Below are 16611 nucleotides of genomic sequence, written 5' to 3' on the forward strand. Positions count from 1 at the left end.
TGAACAAATTTTTGGTCTTAGCCTCTGCTGTTGATCCCACACTGTTGACCCCATGCACTAGACAATTTCAGCTGCCTCCCAAGTATCCTCTCCTCCATCTACCATCACACTCCGGCTTCTCTTTGGGAATTCACTTTCCTTCTCTTTTCTGCTTTTGAGTTTGGTTGAAATTGTCCCCACCTCCAGTTATAGAGGTGATACCTGATTGGCTTAAACCAATGAGTATACTCTATTCCCTCCTTGGGCATAGAGTGATTAATTCAAGGATGGACAAAACAGAGAAATAGAGGTCAGTGACTTCACAGGTGTTTGGAATACCTGGAATAGAAAAGTCTGTCCTTATTTTATTTGAAATACTGGAAGGAATGCTTTATTTTTCCTGCTAGATGAGACAAAGAAGGAAGCACTAGGAGAACCACTGGCAGCCATCTTGTGACTAGAAGGGAAGAATGTGCCAAGAATGAATTCAACACTGAAGACGCAAGGCTGACAGGACAAAGACAGAAACTGTATCCTGGTTCTGTTTGCAGAGTTGCTGTCCTGTTAGGTAAATATTGAAATAGTTAAAATTGAAAGATGATGGAGCCCCAAACCAAGGCAGTGACAGTGAGGGAGATTAAAGGGGTATATTCACAGAATATAAGTGTGAGAAAGATAGTTATTGATGATGCAGGGAAAAAACATCAGTCCTTGGAATAAGGTCTCCAACATGGGAGGAGTGGATGGGGTCCAGGGTGTTGGTAGAAAGCTAAATCTTCAGTAAGAAAAGGTATACTGATACATTAAATAAGGGAGGAAAGGAAGAAAGAAATACATGACTAGGTTCGTTTTCAGTTGTTAGTTCATTCAATCATTCGATCATTTGCTCATTTGACCAACACTTACTGCCAAGTATTGAGCTACATGTTTGGGATATGACATTTCTCCTTCATAATCCTTCCCCACAATTAGCCAAGCCAAGCTGAAATTTCCATGAAGATTTGGAAGATGTACTTGCACAATGTATCCCATTTTCTGAATTCTAAATCACCCTAAGCTAGTTATACTGGAATTTGATACATCTTCTCAGAGACACATTGAAATTCCCTCAAAGCCTTAGAGATTCTGTGAACCCAATGCTTCGGTATAGATTTTGGACCATGACCATATTGCCTCTTTTTCTAATGACACCACCGTATTAACAAAGGGGCTCCATGTTTTTCTTCCCTGAAAGTAGCAAATCCTCAAATCCTTCAGAAGCTAAAGTCTCTGCTTTAGCCAGCCTTGCTAGATAGGGTTCGAAGGGCCTGTAGTTAGCCAGCTCCTTCTGGAAATCACATTGTTTCAGACAATGTCGAGCCCTAATGGGTGGAGAAGCAAGAATGCTTTCAGTGGTCTCGTTTGCAAGCCTTTGATGTTTCTTCTAAGTCATATTGTGTCAGTGGAAACGTTGGTCTGAGGAGACTCTGGCAATTCTTTCAAAATGTTGAGTGTGTGTTTTTAATGGCTTCAAGCAATTAAAATAATTTAGAAATAATTAGAAGTAGCAGCTCACTAAGCCAAGAAGGCTGAGGGCCGGGATGGCCACTGGCTTGCTCTTGTGCCTGGGACAGTGTTGTGAAAGGGATGCTTAGGTCAATGGTAGTTTCTGCTGAGAAAATTCAGGCATAATCTAAATCAGCTGCTGTCTCTGTGGTGCAGATGCCCATGAAAATGGGTTCATTAGAAATTAATTGGGAAGAAAAAAAAAGAAAGAAAAAAAGAAATTAATTGGGAAGAAACTGTGGTCCCTTAGGAAACAACAATTAAATACAAATGCAGGAATGAGCATATTAAATATATAAACACACACAACAACAACGACAAATAAAAATATGAAGTGATATCTTTAAACTAGAAACTTATGGGAATTGAAGTCAAGCACCTGAAGTGTGTGGTCCAAGAGAATTCTCCAAGGATACAGAGGGAGGGGAGGTAGCTGGTGCAGAAGGGAAGGAGATTTCATGTCAGAGAAATCGTGTAGACAACGTTCAGCCAAGGATAGAAAGGGATGGATTAGGTACGCCGTAAGCATGTTAAGATGATAAAAAAAATTTCCAGCCTCAGAAGGAATAAAACAGTTGAAAGATCATTAACATGAATCAGAGATTAATCGAAATAAAACTTAAGAAGGCTGAGCCCGGGTTATCTGCTATCAATGGGACTTGTTTTAGCAGGGGATTTCAGAGGATTTATCACCAGATAATATGGATAGACAGTTGCTCTTAAGTCTTTAAAGGGGTATAACCAAATGAAGTAATCCTGCACGATGACTTTTCTTTTACAACGACCCACATTCAAGACAAAATATATATATATATAAGCATAAGAACATTGTGTCTTTTGCAAACAAATATGCAAAACATATCCTCTCTGTGCTTCATTATTCTCCAACTCCAGAGAAAAATCAGTTTTGATCTCCTTCTTTGAAAGAACCAAATTTGAATTTGAGCGGCACTTCTCGCCAAATGAATTCATCTTTCAATTATGTTAGAAGTTAGAAGGACACACAGAGGGGAAAAAAATTCAAATCTTTTTTCTGTTGTCTCCAATCAATCCAAATCCTTTCCATTTTAAGATAGCAGCAAAAACTTGGATATTCAGAAAGTCAATTTCACCAGAAGCTTGAGTTTCTGAATTCATAACAATGATCACAGGCAATTACAGCCTTTACCTTTTTCCATTAACAGCAAGAAAAAGACAATTTAAACAAAACCAAAAACTCTTGTATGGCTTTCCCCCACCCACACCCTTTATGGAATTGACTATTGTTCCTTGCCATCTATATATTTGGTACTTTCATCACAGGACAGATAATGAACAAGGATTCTACTTTTGACCCAGTGGAAACATTGGGCTCTTATGGTGTTGCCTTCTTCTTTTTCTTCCCTCAAATGTGAATAATATTTATGGTGCATTTTTGCTACCTCTCTTTCCTGAGAAGGGACTCCACACGCCTGTGAGTTTTCACTTTCCTAGGTTAACTGTCAAGGTCCAGGTTCCAGGGTCTGTGTCCAGCTGCAGGGGCATCAGCAGAGGCAGACCTAGGACTGAAGAGCCTTAAGGAATGACAGACCTCTTTGGACACATTGGTGACACCGGAAGTGTGTGCTAGAAACCAAATGCCAAGTCAGGGGCCAGCCATGGCCCTTAAAATTAGAAATCCTGGCTGGGCTGCGCAGGGCCTGTAAGATGTTGTCTTGGCTCAGATCACAAAAGGAAGACAAGTTTCATGGATTTGGAGGAGGCTCTCTGGCCAGCAGCTCCTTGCTGCTTCCCTGGACAGTGACATGCTCTGCAGAGACCGAGACGGTTGGCCTCTGAGTCCCAGCCCTTGGAACCTGGGAGGCAGCACACCACAGTGTTTAAGGGCACACAGGAGCTTTGGGTTCAAGCAAGCCTGAGCACTAGCCCTTTCAGATAGGGCCCTGGAAGCTTGTAGAGGGGATAATAGCCTGGAGAGCCAAGGCTCCAAATTTGCAAGAGCTGGGTGTTTTGGAAAACAAAACAGCAGAAGGAGTACAAGCCTTCAATATATGATATAAAAAACATATTGGAAAGAAAATTCATAAAGGGCTCAACTAGCTTGTCTGCAGAGACTAGACAAAGATTGTCTGAACTGGGAGCAGAAGCTAGAGGGAGAGAAAAGACAGCTGACATGTGGCTCTTTCTCTGAGAAGGGGCCCTATTCCTTGCCCACCAGCCTGGGGTGGGGTTAGGCTGGACAATGAAAATCCCAGACAAGTGGGCAAATGACTCTCTGCCTGAATGTCTGAAGGAGGTTGGGGCTTCGACAAGAAGCCCTCCATGTCAGCATGGGGTGTGGACTGACGGCAGAACTGACTGTCAACAGGTTGGATGCAGGCAAGGCAAAGAGGAGGGGTATTGGCGAGGTTAGAGCAGATGGGCTAGGAGACATCCTTGCAGACAAGAGAGGTCACCTGAGGACTGGATGTGGGTTCCTCTTCATTCGTAGATATGGATGCCTTCGTCCCCACCCCCCACCCAGCTCAGGGGAAGAGCTGAGAGGAGGCCAACTTGGGAAATGTTAATTTCAAATGAGAAAGCACAGATAAATCATGGAAGTGACTGAACTTACTTGGCTATAACTGGATTGAGTATCTTGCTAGTAGGCTACACAAAGTCTTAAAAGATAATTTAAATTCCTTTATAGAAAAATAATCAAATTTATAGTATTTAGGTACCCAAGTTTGTGGCTTGCAAATTTTGTACCTGGTAAAAAACTCAGTGTAGTGAACCTTTCAGTGGAGAATCATGGAGACTTTTTAAATACCTGATGACTAGAAGTAACATTTCATAGTAGAAAGAAGAGACCCAAGCTTGTAGTTGGGTAATGAGTCAATGGTGAGGAGAGTTTTCAGTGAGAAGAAGAAAGTAAGAAAAATGAGGTCATGATTGTAAGACAACCATCAAGAAAAAATGGATTCGAGACCCATCCTAGATATTTAGAAGGATTCTACAACCATTTCAATGAGGAATGCAAAGTGAAGAGACTGTTCTGACATCAGAAAGGCCAAAGTACCTGGAACAAGGTGCTAACATCAGGGAAATGCAGAAAAGCAGGTGACTGTGTAGAAAATGAGGAGCTGGTCTTCCAAGTTAATTGAAAGCAATAGAATTTTGTCGATGCACAACTAGATGTGCAGACTTGTCCATGAGATTTCTTGGCAGTGGTATGCCAGAATGGGGGAGCAACTCAAATGTCTATCAGTTGATGGGTGGATAAGTAAAATGTGGTATATCCACAGTATGAACTATTAATCAGCCATAAAATGGAACGTAGTGCCGATGCACGCTGAAACATAGATAAACCTTAGAAACATTTTGTTGAAGGAGAGAAGTCAGTCAGAAAACGTCACATACTGTATGATTCCATTTTTAGGAAATGTCCAAAATAGGGAAGTCTTTAGAGATTGAAAGCAGAGTAGCCATTACCAGGGGCTGGAGAAAGGTGTATGTGTGCCAATGGTGAGGGACAGCTCATGTGTACAGGATTTCTTTTAGGAGGGACAAAAATGTAATAAAAGTGATTCTGGGGATGATTGCACAACTCTGTGAATAGACTAAAAAACATTGAATTTACACTTTCAGTGGGTGACTTGTATGGTATGCAAATTATCTCTCAGTTATCTGTTTGTTCTTGTTTTTTAAACAGATGGGCAGAGCGTGTCCAGACCAATTTGGCGAGTACTAGGGCAGAGTGTCAGTCTTCTCTTCACCCAGAGCTGAGCACATAGAGGCTCAAAAGCAATTTGTGAGATGGGTCAGGTAGGCATTTTCATTTTACCTACTTTTAATGCATATTTGGCCAAAGTCAGCATCCAAATCTAAATTCAAATCTAGATTGCATAGACGTGTTCCTTGAGTATTTAAGAATGTCAACATCTTCCCCTCCAAGGGGATAAATAGACAGGAAACTGGGTTAAGGATGTTTTTATAAAATAAACTGAATTATTTGATTTCTAATGGCCAGGAATAAAGAAATTGTAAAACTTTGGTTGTCTTATAAATAGCATCCTACAGAGAGTAGAATGTCAACAGTAGGCTAGATGGTGTGGACAGTGCTCCAGATTTCTCTTGTTGCAGGTGACCCATCAGGGGTAGAATGTGGTTCAGTGACTCGCCCAAAGCCACTTGGGCCATTTGAGTGGATGTTAGACACCAGAACTAAAGACCTTTTGAATGTAGAGTGTTGTTTTGAGTCCATACTATTGGGGAACGTTTCAATGCTTTTCTGAATTGCTGACAACAGGCCATTAAATTTACCATCAGAAAACAATACCCTGATTCAGAATTTGAAGGAAAAAAAAAAGTGGCTATGACAATTGCATTATTTGAAAAGGCAGAGGAAATTCTGGTCCCAGAGATGTTGAAGATCAATAGATTCTCCATATCCCATAGTTGTTTTCATTTCCCTTTACAGTAAAACCATCTTGAAACACTAAACCCTAAACATAGCCTGTACATGACAGCAAAGAAACTTTTAGAAAAAGAATAAATTGCTGAATGCAAGCATGGACTGTAATTTCTTGACATGGAATGGAAGCAGATGCGCCCAACTTAACATGTCGTTATTAAATTCACTTCCAACTGGCATTTTCTTCTTCTTTTGTGAGAGGGAGGGGTCTTGGCACAAAGCTCTCTTTTCTGTTAATCAGGCACCTCTGTTTTTGTATATGCCATGATAAGTTAATCTTGGGCCATACATAATTATGAATAAAGGTTTAAGCTATAGACCTAAATTCTGGATTTTGTCTCCTCTACACCTGGTTTTAAGACTAGACTGTTAAGTCAAACCACCCCTTCTAAAGCAGTCGGCTGTAATAACCTGTTGTATCTTTAGCATCCTGGTTCCCCACTTATTCACATATAGCATAAATTTGCAAAAGGCAGCAGCTGACGTGCACTGAGTACCTATTATGGGCTGAACACAGGGCCAGGCTCATTGGACGCATCATGGGTAATCTTTGTGAGAGCCACGCGAGCTCGGCATTTTCTTCACTGACAGAGCGGAGGAATCACCCCTCTCAGAGATTAAAGAACTCACCTGTAGTCACAGTCTGGAAGCAGCGAAGCTGGAATTACAAAGTCCTGACAGCGAAGGCTGTGCTATCTCTGTTCTGCATGGAGACGTGGAGACCGTCTTACCCATTCCCTCCATTCCCAGTAGAACTGGACTGAGGGAAGGGAGCACACAGGGGAAGTCACACAGCCTGGCCTGAATGGGAACTGAGTTACCTCGGGTTAGGAGTTGGGGGGGGGGGGGAGGCCTCGATGTGGCTTCACCAGAACGCAGATGACGAGGAGGCAAGAATTTAGACATGGCCCAGGACATCACTTGTCAAGCCAAACAAAGATGCTGGAAGTCCATGCTTGTCATTGTGTTTTGAGGCCTATTTCTACAGTAGTGGAGAGGGACTTCCGGGGTTCTCCACAGTGCATGGTGTGTTCTCCCGTGCTCGTCAGGGAGAGAAACATGGCACCCAGTGCTCAGGGATCTAACTTTAGGGAGCCTTGAATATCTCTTCCTACTGGGCCAAGGACACATTAACTTATTTATCCATGAATCTTGCCCTTCTCTTCTTACATGGACCCCCCGTGGTAGGAGTTAGGATGGTGGACTTGTCTTCAGAATGTTTGTGGTGGAGATTTGGTGCGGATTTGGGGTAGACAACCTCTGTGACTTATGGGAAGTGACCTCACTTCTCCGTGACTCAGTGTCTTCATCTATAAAACAATGGACTCACCTCTTAGGGATGTCCTTGAATACAGGTAGGGCCCCAACTCCTTTCTAGCAGGAGGAAGTTTGAACACTTCCCTCCCTGGTCCCTGAAGGGCTTTTCTCCTCTTCTGCCTTGTGATCCCGCATTTGTGGGGCTGATGGGCTCTGAGCAAGTCCATGGCTGGGGAACTCAGAGCAAAGCTCAAGGGGAGGTCAACAGGCAGGTCTGCTTCAGAATGGATCCTTTGAAGACTGGAGTGTAATATTCTGAGCTGCGTATTAAATGCAGGCCGATGGGACTTGGGCCGAAAACGGTGATATATGAACACTTAAAAATATACAAGTCACTAAAAGGCATGGTTCAAATGGCTAATAAATTTGGAACAAATACAAAGAAATACTTTTCCATGCAGAGTGTGGTCGACCTGTGGAATTCGCAGCTGCAGGAGGTAATTGAGTCAAATGGCGTGGGTGGATTTCATAAAGAGTTGGTGTGGCAGACAGCTGCCTAGGCAATGCGATTGTGCTGTTAAAATTATGTACTGGTTAGGCATTCACCACTGTAGCGAGGGGACAAAGTCTCTGGGACTAGAGGCACAAGTGGGGGTAGCAGCTATTTTTATGAGCGAGCCCTTTATTTTTCCAAACTACTTTCTCACATCACGGCTCTGAAGTTTAAAATAAAAGGAGGGGGGTGGGGAGAGGGGTGTAATGTGAACTTTTCTGGGTCTGTTTGGAAGAGAGGCACTGAGTATGTTTGTGGGTTTTCCTCAAAAAAGAACAATGATGCAGTATCTTTTGACCTCAGGTAAGTCAAGCTCTCAGGTAATTGCTTGTTTCCAACTCAGTTTTCCAAATTGAACATTTTTCAAAACAGCCCAGTCAAGTTCTGTGTGGGTGGGGGAGTAAAGCTATTTTTTGCCTCGGAGGAATTTTGCTGGTGCTTTTGAGTCAGGTGACTGGACAGGTCTTTAGGGGCTCCTGGTCCCTCCAACCCACCTGGCACTTTCCTGAATCTCTCAGACGCTCTCTGGGGTTGCTGTAACTCTGGTGCTATGTATACTCAGACAAAGAAAGCAAGAAAGCAGGACAAATGTCTAGAGAATTGTAGGGCATTTTCCTTTAGGACTAGATTGGACAGGTGCATCTCCATGAGAGGCCCCAACATTCTGCTTTGTAGATGAGGCTGGAGTGTTCATAACGACACACCACCCTTCTCTCTGTCTGCTTATTCTTGGCCCTGTTCCCTTATTCTCAAATTCTGGCATGAGCAACACTTTGGAGGCAGTGGCCCAGGTTGTCAACCCTCATTTTTCTGGTGTGTTCTGCATTGGGACTGGGAGGTAAGGGAAGGGTGATGATGATGATGCGACTCTCCAGGGTACTCTGGGAAGCATGGGGTGAAGGCTTTGGGGTGGCTCCCCACTTGGAGGCTGCTGAAGGTCAGCCTGGATGCTGATGTTGGCACCTGGGTCCAGGTTGTACAGCCCTGTATAGACTTATATTTTATAAAATGAACACTAATCCCTTTGACTGGTCCAAGGGGAGTCCATGCTACCAAATTTCATGAAACAGGACTCTTCAACTCAAGGGAAGGGTAGAACTCAGTGTGTGGTTTTGGTCTTTCTGTCTCTGTGAGTTTGCACTAAGGGAAATCTCTACTCCTTGGGTACAAAGCCAGAGAAGGCTTGTGAAGGACTACAGACCCTCAAAGACAGATGATGGACAAACCTGCCATCGTCTTGGGTCTGTCAAAAGCTTCAGCTCATTCGCATGTTTCTGAGTCAGTAAAACCAAAAACATATTTTTCCGAACACATTTCCACCCTCCCATCATTTAAAAAATCCTGTGTAATTTAAGGGAAATTCAATCCATATGCTTTTGATTTGTTTACACTTGTATCATCAAAATATGTTTTTAAAGAGCTTGTGGAGATCCCAAAAGGCTCCTTAGCCTTTTAAATGAGCCTTTTAAAGCTTTTTTTCCCTCATAGTAAACAGGAGGTTGCATGTTGCCAAGGGTAAATGAACTTGAAAATGAAGAGGTTTGTGCTGGGCTCAGAATTTTAAATCTACCACTTCTGCTTGGGTTTGAAGTCTAAAATAGGCTCCCAAAGACTTATCTTGCTTCAGAGGATAACTTCATTGTTATCCTCCAAGAGATGAACAAGGGATTTGGTCAGTAATACCAGAGCAGGGGGGTGCAGAGAACCTTCTTTCGAAAACAAGAAGAAAAGGCAATGATGACGTACCCATGTCCTTTCTCCTGTCAAAGAAAATAAAGAGAAAAAGGAGAAAGATGAAAAAGAAGGAAAAAGAAGGAGGAAGAAAAAACCCTACTCTGACAACCCAGAAAGTCCCATTCTTCCCAGGCCAGATGACCCTGCAACATTATCCCAAGAAAGTAATTGACATTGACTGTATTTTCTTCTATCTTTGGTATCATTCGTGGACTCTTCTTTGCAAAGCCTTCTGTAGCACATGGAATAATCTATCCTTAGGGTTGAAATAGCTTCATTTTATATGTCAAAAAAACTGAGGGCCATTTATAGAGTTAGCAAGGGTTAGCCCTGGGAGTAGAGCCATTTCTGGTTTCTTGCTCATTCTACCTCCCTCACTATTGCCCTCTCAGGCCCAGGCCCATTTTGCTGATGAGAAAAAGTGAATAATGGTTAGAGTGATAACCTCTTCACACTAAGGGACTATCTCTTTATTCTGGCTTCTTGTCCAGATCGTGTTTGGCACAGAGGAGGAAGTCCTTAATTACTTGTTGGGAGAAGAAACAATTAGATTCATGGATGGATCCATGGATGAAGAAACTCAGAACTAAAAAGTCACATACACCACCCCCACGCATACACGCACATCCTCAGGCATCCGGAATGCGTATTTTCCTGAATTATTCGAGGTATATTATATATTATATATTATTATATATTATATATAATATATATTGTATAATATATGTTATATATATATAAAATATATTATATATATATATAATATATATATTCGAGATATAAGGTAACTTATATCTCTCTGACTTTCCTGTCCAGCCCCTTACCTGGCTTGGCTAGATATTTCAGGCCAAGACATTTCCAGAATGATGTCCCCAGCCAGTTCTTCTTTTGTATCAGAAACCACTGTCTTTAATTCTGTGACTCAAAGAAATGCAATAGAACAAAGCTTACGGATTATCTCATCGTCATTACGGAGTGCACCCTGTCTGGATCTTGACTTGGGTTTAGCCCTTCTCGCAGAGGGAGGTGGCGGGCTAAGAACCCCCGAGCAAAGCTGCAGTCTGGGGTTGCTACATTGGCGAAATTCAGACCCATCAGTGAGTCTAAAAGCTGTGAACAGGATTCACAGATCTGTGCCCGCGCTGTCAATTCTGATTTTAATTCAATGATGTGTGTGTGAGGCTTTCATTTTTCTTAGGAGTATTTGGCCTCTCAGAATAGTGTATTTAAACATTAACGATTGTCCTTGGAAACGAAAGAGGAAATATAAGCACAACTTTTGTTTGTCTAGGCTCAATAACAACAACATTCCCCCAAAACATATTTAATATGTCAGGTACAATTTTGGTGAAGGTGTTCTGTTTCTCTAGTGAGATACAAATATATAAATATATGTCTTTTCCACATGCTCCTATATACCCCAAATTCACACAGAGTAAAATCATTCTAGCATAGGCAATGACCTGAGGTAACTGCAAGTTTCTGTGAATTTTAGGAGTCCTCTATGTAGCTGGGAGTGGTTTTCCTCAAAAGACCAGCAGGCAGAGAATATTGATCACAGAAAGAGCTCAGTAGGAGCTTTTCCTTCTAGAGGCAAGAGCCCTAGTACCCATCAATGTTTGTTTTGTTGTACCCTCTTTGGTTTCACTTTATTTTATTTATTCTATTTTTTAAAAGATTTTATTTATTTTTTTGAGAGAGATAGAGCAACAGAGAGAAAGAGAGAGCACAAACAGGGTGAGGGGCAGAGGGAGAAGAAGATTCCCCTGCTGAGCAAGGATCCTGATGTGGGGCTCCATCCCAGGATTCTGGAATCATGACCTGAGCGGAAGGCAGACCCTTAACTGACTGAGCCACCCAAGTGCCTCTCACTTTACATTAAATATTCTTATAGTTGGAGGGTTAGAGCTCATTTGAGGCAATATTTCTGTAAGTTTTCTCAAAATGAGATCCATGGGAGGTCTGGACCTCTGTCTAGTTCTCCTAACTCAGCATTTCCCGGGCAGAGGCCTGACCATGAGTATCCTGAGCAAGCCGTTGAGGGAACCTGAGAGAAATGCTGACCTACTACGTGTGCTTATACCTAGCCGATAAGTGGACAAGCTGGGTGAACTCTGAGGCCCCCTCATTCTAAACTGTGCTCTTTCTACTTTCCCCACCTGTGTCTTTGGTGGGCAAAACTGGGCTTTCTGGAAAGATCCATGAACAGATTTTAGAAGTTCTGAGCCTGCGTGGCATTGCATGGGTATCTTAAATTCTCTCAGTCTTGGTATCCCCATGTGTAAAATTCAGAGCTAACAGGAGATCTCAGAGGCCTCTTCTGGCTTTCCTGTCCTGAGACGACTGTAATCATGACTATACATCCCAGAAAAACAGGGACTTCTTACTGATCTCGGAGCCCCTAACACCTAGTACATAAAGAAGATCAATAAATGTTTGTTGAAGAAAGAAAAACAGGTTATGAAGGCAGCACATTGAACTGTGTGGTCCTCAGTACAAAACCCTTTGCATGCTTATGTCTTCTAGACTAGCGTGTGTAAAACTCATTTTTATAAAAGGAAATCTGTTGTTACAGAGCAGTATTTTTACGAAGGTTTGTTACAAATTTGGGCATTTGCTTTCGCTGGCACATCCGTGAAAACTGACTCGAGTGATTTAAACATGAGTCCCCATCTTTAAGAACCCCTAGGAGAGAAACCTCTTCCTTTTCCCGAATGTCCAACCTGAAATAACGAGACCTTTAAGCCACATCCTCTGTTTTCTTTAAAAAAGAAAAACAGACAACACTGTTGTTTTCCATTTAGCCTTTTCACATGTCCTGGAGAACAGACCATTTCCAGGGAAGTATGTTACAATTTAAAGCCTTACAACATCAACATTCACTTAAAAAACCCGGGAGGTCAGCCCATCCTCTGCAAGGCTGCTATTAATTTAAACCTCCTGTGTGGATACAACACAGGTGCAAGGCTTTAAAAGAGTCAGGAAATGAAGTGATGGAAGACATTGGGCACTGGCCTGAAACATGACTTCATGAATTGCAAGATGGCCAGAGCAGGAGCAGACCCAGAAGAGAATCATGTGGATAGAAGTCTACAGGTAAAGCTGGCAGGTCGGTGAGCATTCCTGTGTCCATCTGGTCCACATTTGATGGCTTCACGGGACGATAGAGGTAGCTGAGGAGGAGAGCCAGCTGAGGAGGGAGAGCTGGAGGAAAGCAGCGGGTCATGAAGTCTAATTCAAGCTCTCCCCTGCCTTGGTCTTGATCATTTTCAAAGGAGGTGTGATTCCACAAGGCTGCAGCCTCTGGCACATTCCTTACCCATATTCGAGAAAGAAAGACAATCAAGAAAGCAAGGAATGTCAATATGTGATAGTTCACAGACCTGGGGGAGGGAACCCTTTCGTTTTTTTAGTAGGTGGTTAAGTTCTGTGATCCATTTGGTCCTTTTTCAGGATTTTAAGCAAACTGTTAGGAATGAAATTGTTAGCACTAGCATTGTGTCAGAAAGCCAAAATTCATGACTTATCACTGGGTTTGTGACAAGACCCGTGGGGGTGTTATTTGTGAACTGACACTGTCAAGAACACTCCCAGGAAAAATCAGAGCACACATGAGATGTCCCAGGGACCACCGGTTTATTTCAGGTTTTTATTAACCTTTTCCAGGCAGCAATGCAAATAAAGGTTCAGCTAACTCGGAGACTCATGTTCCAGGAGATGCCAGAACAGGGAGCTTTGGGAGAACATCTGAAGGTCACCGCCGGCCCTAGAAAACAAACCATCTTAACTCCATTTCCAACCCTTCTCCTGTTTCCCCACATAGCACTGACCTCTCCAACTTATTTCCCATTTCCAAAGACTGGAATTAATGTGTTTGCCTGTATACATTTCTAGTGATTGTATTCTACTGATAATTCTGTTCTCTCAATCAGATACAAGTCCCTAAAGGAAAGAAATATCCCTACCCTTTTATTTGTACTCAAGCATCTGGTACCTTACAAAATGTCCCACGTGAGCTCAAAAAGTAGCTGACTTGACAGATAAGAAAACCTTGTCTGATCAGAGAGTCTGCCTGATACAGGCATACCTTTCAGAATTTATCACATTGCTACATTTGTACCAATGCCTTGAATGGACCCATGAGCTACAAATCTGTTGACAAATCTTCCAGAACACAGTGAGAGAAATCTTAAAGCCCAGAAGGGGACTTGGGCTGAAGACAGCCACAGGAAGTGGGTTATTCTACTTGTCTGTATGCTTTCTCCATGAAACTGATGGCGGGGATTGCGTCTCCTTCTCCTTTGAAACAACTGGTGTAATACTTTATGTGAAACGGGAAGTCTGTAAATATTTATATCATAAAACTGGGAAGATATTTGGATTACTTTAATTTTGATTTAGTTTTAATTTGTGCTTGTCCTGTACTTTATCATTCATTCTCTCTGGCTGAGAAAGAGACCAAGTTTAGACTGAACCTTTATTTGTCCATTTCAAAACCTGTGTCTGAGCCAGATGTCCTTGGCAAATGAGAAGAGCTCCAGACCTTGATGATGCTGAGGGCTTGGTACCTGAATGTGCTCACTGAGCCTAGATAGCAACGTCATTCATATGTTTCTTCACCTTCCCCTGGTTGGTGAGAGTTTGGCGAGGCCAGTCACCAATAGCCCACTTAGATCAATGCATTGAAAACCAGAGGTAAATAAAAGTGTAGAGTAGTAACCTCCTAGCCAAATGGGTCAAAAGAGCAATTGTAGATGACATGAGAGAATTCATGTTTTAGGCCTTTGGCTCCCAGACTTCTAAGAAGCAAGATATCCAACGAGAGAAAAGAATGAAGCAAGATGCTCGCCAGACAAGCTGAGAGAGCCAGCGAGCTGTATATCAGACCAATACAGATTTGGGAGGTTGTTATCCTAAGGAAATCACTCCTACACCAAAATATTGGTCTTTGGAATTAAAGACGTGGTTTGCTTGTTGGACAGATTAATAACATTCGCAGATGAATAAGTGCCTCGGGTGTCTTATTTCTCAATGGTTCACAAGTTCGGCATTATAGAAAAAAATGGACATGGCGGTATATTCTTTGCACACAGGAGAATACCAGGTATTACTTCCATCTTGGGGGGGGTCCTAGAATTATCTTCTCTTTTGGGGGTGGGGCTTCTCTAAGCTGGAAGCACATGAATTAGTTGCAAGGTTGAATTCTGCTTCACGGTAAGTAGAAAGGCACAGGGCAATAGGGAAGAGGCAAGGTGAGTACTTCTCCTTCCATGTAACGGTCAGCAGAGCCCAGCAGACAATATGCAGACGGACCCACTTCTCACCGCCTCCATGACTGCTACCTCAAACCAAGCCATAAACATCTTTCATCTGGATGATTGCAGTAACCCCCTAAGGGTTATCCTTGCTTCTTACCTCACCTTCCTACCCTTGTTTCCAACACGGGAGCTTAAACAATTCTTTCACAATGGAAATCACAGGGTGTTAAGCTTCTGATCTTCCATAGGATTGCCGGATAAGATATGGGATGCCCAGTTAAATTTGTATTTCAGATAAATAATAATTATTAGCATAAATATCTCAAAATTTGCATGGGGCATATTTACACTAAAAGGTATTTGATTGTATTGCTTTCCTATTGCTGTAGCAAATTTTATAAACAGTGGCTTAAAAAAAAAAAACAATAACCGTGAGTTTATTATCTTAAAGTCCTGAAGACCAGAAGTTCAAAATGAATCTCACTGGGCTAAAATCAAAGTGTTGACAAGATTGAGCTCCTTCTGGACGCTCTAGAAGAATTTCTGTCTCATTAATTTTCTACATCATAGAGGCAGCTTGAATTCCTTGGCTTGTGACACCTTCCTTCATCTTCAAGGGCAACAATCACATCACCTTGACCTCAACTTGGGCCATCTCATCTCCTTCTCCAACCCATCTGCCTCCCTCTTGTATCTTTTAAGGATCCTTGTGATGACATTGGGCTCACCTGGATAATCCAGAATAACGGTCCCATCTCTAGACATTTAACATAATTGTTTCAGATCTGCAAATTCCTTTTGGTATAGAAGGTAACATATTCTATATAAAGAAGTAAGTTCTGGGGATTAGGATATTGGCATCCTTGGGGAGCCATTATTCTGCCTACCACATTGTTTAACTGAAATTAAAATTTCGTTAGTGTTCTATTCTTTTATTTGCTAAATCTGGCAACCCTCATGCATGGCTTCCAGAGGAAAAGGCTACTCCCCTCTCCTGGCCTTGAGCCCCACCCCCCAATGGTATGAATTCTTATTCACTCCATTCTAGCCACACTGGCCTCCTTTCTGTTTCTCCAACCCTTTTAGGGATGCTCCCTTCTCAGGGTTTTTTCTTGGGATTCTCTCTCTCCTTTTCCATCCCATCTCTGCAAGTCCCACCACCTTATCACCTTCAGGTCCCTAAAGAAATGTCAACTTTCCCAGGAAATTTTCCCTGAATACTCACTACCAACCACTAGCAGTCCCTAATCTTCCTCATTTAATTTTTTTCCATACCACTATCCACGATCCGAAGGGCGATGTGTCTTCCTTACCTATTTTGTTGATGGTCTCTATTCCCTCTGTTCCTTGGCCAACACTAGAACACATGGTCCAAGAGGACTTTATTCCCTGATGAGTCTCCCATAGCTGAAGAGTCCCTAGCACATCAGAGCATATATATGTGTGTGTGAATGTATGTGTGTGTGTGTGTGTATATATATATAATTTGTTGCATGAATAAATGGGAGAACAAATAAATATTAGCTGTCTGGAGGGGATGGAGTTATGGCGCATCTTCATCTTGCCAGACCTAAGAAGTACATGATCGCCTTAATTTTCTACATTGAAGGGAAGCCAAAACAAACTCTTTTAATAAGCTCATCTAAAAATAGGAGTTATTCCTGTCTCGTGATTCATAGGAATCTATTAATGATTATATAAGATTGAGAGATAAGCAGCTCTTACTGCTTTTGCCACAGCAGCCCCTCCCCTGCTCATGCGTCCTTACGCTTCTGAGCCAGAACCAGCACGTTTCTCATTTGAGCTGCTAGGCTCTGTTCCAGAGAATTAAAACTCTCATGTGGTCTTTGTGA

At 42.3% G+C, this 16611-nt stretch overlaps 1 long non-coding RNA gene across 1 annotated transcript; it reads right to left on the minus strand.

Moving 5' to 3' along the window:
• Nucleotides 1-406: 406 nt before the first annotated feature.
• On the minus strand, nucleotides 407-5224 carry LOC116882253. The gene is made up of 3 exons (XR_004385598.1): nucleotides 5193-5224; nucleotides 4472-4476; nucleotides 407-540 (listed from the first exon to the last, which is right to left on the minus strand). It is a non-coding gene; the product is annotated as an uncharacterized LOC116882253 (long non-coding RNA).
• Between the last annotated feature and the right edge of the window lie 11387 nt (nucleotides 5225-16611).

This window comes from Lontra canadensis, unplaced genomic scaffold (genome assembly GCF_010015895.1).
Source record: "Lontra canadensis isolate GAN:19392208 unplaced genomic scaffold, GSC_riverotter_1.0 scaffold82, whole genome shotgun sequence".
NCBI lineage: Eukaryota > Metazoa > Chordata > Mammalia > Carnivora > Mustelidae > Lontra > Lontra canadensis.